This window comes from Penaeus vannamei, chromosome 8 (assembly GCF_042767895.1).
Source record: "Penaeus vannamei isolate JL-2024 chromosome 8, ASM4276789v1, whole genome shotgun sequence".
NCBI lineage: Eukaryota > Metazoa > Arthropoda > Malacostraca > Decapoda > Penaeidae > Penaeus > Penaeus vannamei.
In genome coordinates, this window is record NC_091556.1 from 43,322,895 (window position 1) to 43,326,877 (window position 3,983).

At 36.9% G+C, this 3,983-nt stretch overlaps 1 pseudogene; it reads left to right on the plus strand.

Moving 5' to 3' along the window:
• LOC138862373 (solute carrier family 49 member 4 homolog) overlaps positions 1-3,775 on the plus strand; it is a 9,943-nt pseudogene extending 6,168 nt beyond the window's left edge.
• The last annotated feature ends 208 nt before the right edge of the window (positions 3,776-3,983 follow it).

Sequence of the window (3,983 nt, forward strand, 5' to 3'; positions counted from 1 at the left end):
AAGATGATATTTCCTGAAAACAAGGAGGTCATACAGGTGACATAAATTAACTACATGATTTACTCGAAAATGAAATAAATTGAATTAATGAGTGACTCCTTAGTGACTAATTACTTGTGGAATCATCCTTTACAATATCTCCTACTTAATCATGCGGCGGTTTTATTGTTCTTAGGTCATGAGAATCAAAGTTTCTACGCCCACCGCCTACAAGGCCCGAGAACGCCCGTCAAAAAAAAAAAAAAAAAAAAAAAAAAAAAAAAAAAAAAAAAAATCCACTATTCCCCAAAATATGATTTGATGACTTTGAAAAGCTGTTCTCTTGTCATACTTTTCAGAGACAATACTTTTGCTAGTAAAAAGGAATGAAAAGTGTCATGATTACCCACAACAAAGAAGACCATTTGACTTTGAAAAGCCGTTGTTTTCTTCTTCAAATTCTTGTAGAAATGAATAATAAGTAAAGAATCATGGAAAACAGACTCATCAGTTATCATTTTGTCCGGACGCTAAACAGGAATTTCATTCTTGTGGCTTTATCCTTAATTTATCATGTAACTAATATCAATTAATATTTTAATGATGGTTATTACGGTCATCATCATAATAACTAAGGTCATAAACATTATCATCACTCTCATGATCATAAATAAATATTTTACAATCTTCTTCACTCACTAACTCATCCACGACTTCTACTTACTTTTCCACAAAAATCTTCCACTTACTCTTCCACACTCACTGTCTCATCCACCAATTCTTATTCTATATCTTCCACTCACTAACTCAACCAAAATTCTTCCACTTAATTCTCCACTAACTCGTCCACTCGCTTTTCCACTCGCTAAGTCATACACTGATTCTTCCACTTAATTTAATATTCCACTAAATTCACTTCCTCTTCCACAAAGTATTCCACCTACTCATTAACTCTTCCACTAATATGTCTACTCACTCTTCACCACACAAATTCATCCACTTTTTTCCACTTACTCTTCCAATCTCCAACCAATTGCTCTAAATCTCCCACTCACCAACTCCACCAAAATTTTTCAACTTACCAGTCCACTAACTCTCCCACCCGCTCTTCCACTCGCCCCCTCATCCACTCACCCCCCCCCCCTCCTCCTTCCACGAACGCGTCCACCCACTCACAGCCCCCCCCCCCGTCCCCCTCCCCCCTCCTCCTCCTTCCACGAACGCGTCCACCCACTCCCCCCCCCCGCCCCCTCCCCCCAGGACGACGCCATGTGGGTGGGCCTCCTCGCCGTCGTGGCGTCGGGCGCGTCCGGGCTGCTCGCGGGCCGGGCCACCGACCTCGTCTACGGCCGCGTGAAGGCGACGCTGCTGGCGCTGACGGAGGCGACGCTGGCCTGCTTCTTCTGGTTCTTCCTCCTGGCGTGGGGCGCCGTCGCGGCCTCCAGGTGTAGGCGCCTCGGTCCTCCTCCGGCGGCGGGGCGTTGCGTACATGCGCGCACGCACACATGCATACACACGCATGTTTACATGCATGTACATATATACATATATGTGTGTGTGAATATATATATATATATATGTATGTATATATATACATATATATATATATTATATATATACATACCTAATTATGTATATGCACACACACACACACACACACATACACACACACACACACACACACACACACACACACACACACACACACATATATATATATATATACATAATATATATATATATATATATATATATATATATATATATATATATATATATATATTATATATATATATATATATATATATATATATGTATATATATATATATATATATATATATATATATATATATATATATATATATATATATATATATATATGAATATGGATAGATGGATATTCTCTAAACCTAGTGTAGTATCTTCTTTTTATGTCTCTATCATTTCATTTATATTGTTCTTCAACACATTACTTATTTATTTCTCAAATGATTTTCCTTCTTTTCCGTTTTTCTGCCTTCTCTTTCTTCTTTTCTTCGATTTCTTCTCTTTTCTTATACCCTCATCACCTTATCCTTTATCATTTTTTATTGTCTTCGTTGTTTCTCTTTATTTCTTTTCTATGTACTGATTATTGCCATTTGCTACTTTGACTTGATCCTCTGTTAATTACTTATCATTGATTCCGAATCTGGAGATACAAAAAATAATGATAATAATGATAATAATCGTAGTAGTAGTAATAATAATGATAATAAAACGAAAAAAAAATCCTGGTAAAAAAATGTGTCACTTTGTTCTTACTGTTCATACATTTAATAGTTAATTTAATTTACCTATTCTTTTTATTATTATTTTCTTTATTAATCTGTAGATGTGTATTTTAGTGTAGTCTGGGACTTAGCACTGAAATTTTCCACCGTCCTCTTCAATTCTACATTTTTCTTCATTTCCATCTATATTTCTTATGCATTTACATTCAGCTTCTATCAGTTTTTACACTTTTTACAATTTTCAATTTTTCTACATACAGGGCAAGTGTATTTTAGTGTAGTCGAGGCCCTGGCGCGGAAATTCATCACCGCCCCCTTCATTTCTACATTTTTCTTCATTTCCATCTTTATTTCTTACACATTCACATTCAACTTCTGTCATTCATTCATCTCTCTGTCTGTTTCTACACTTTTTAAATTTTCCATTCTTTCTACATGCAGGGCAAGTATATTTTAGTGTAGTCGGGGGCCTGGCATTGAATTTCTCCACTGGCTCATATATATATATATATATATATATATATATATATATATATATATATATGTATATATATATATATATATATATATATATATTTTTTTTTAATTATTTTTTAATTTTTCTATATTTCCATATTTATTTATTATACATTTACATTTAACTTCTATCATTCATTCACCTCTCTATCTATTTTCACACTTTTTACATTTTCCAATTTTTCTACATACAGGGCAAATGTATTTTAGTGTAGTCGGGGGCCTGGCGCCGAATTTCGTCACGGCCCTCATAATTTTTTTAATTTTTTCTTTTATTTCCCTCTTTATATCTTACATATGTATGTTACATTTCTATCCTTCATCCATCTCTCTATCTATTTTCACACTTTTTACATTTTCCAACTTTTCTACATACAGGGCAAGTGTATGTCAGTGTGGTCGGGGGCCTGGCGCTGAACTTCGCCACCGCCCCTCTCTTCATGGAGCTGGCGGTCGAAGTGTCCTACCCGTGTCCTGAGGTGGTCGTGGGCGGGATGCTGACCAGCACCGACAACTTCGTGGGCTTGCTGTTCCTCTTCATATCCTTTATTCCGAATATAGGTGAGTGGGAGAGAGAAGACGGAAATAGAGAGAGAGAGAAAGGGAGGGAGAGAGAGTGAGTGAGTGAGAGGGAGGGAGGGAGGGAGAGAGAGGGAGGGAGAGAGAGGGAGGGAGGGAGGGAGGGAGGGAGAGAGAGAGAGAGAGAGAGAGAGAGAGAGAGAGAGAGAGAGAGAGAAGAGAGAGAGAGAGAGAGAGAGAAAGAAAGAAAGAAAGAAAGAAAGAAAGAAAGAAAGAAAGAAAGAGAGAGAGAAACAGAGAAACAGAGAAACAGAGAAAGAGAGAGAAGGAACAGATGAAGAGAAAGGAGGAAGGAGAGAAGGTTGTTGTGGGGTTTCTAGTCCTTTTTCTCTTCTGCATTCTGAAAATAGGTAAGTATGGGAGAAGGAAGAAGGATAAACGGATGATAAGAAGAGAGAAGAAAAGAAAGAAGACGAAGAAGAATTAAAAAAGAGGAAGGAGACGAGGAAGAAGAAAAAAAAAAGAGAGAAAATGAACAAAAAGGAAGAAGAAGAAAGAGAGAGAAGGAGAATAAGGAAAAAGGAAAGAAGGAAAAGAAAAAGAAAGGAGACAAAAAAGAAAAAGATAGGAAGAGAAGAAGAAGGGAATATCTTTGCCTTGTTATTCCTCCCGCTTCTATCCCTAATAAAGCGCAA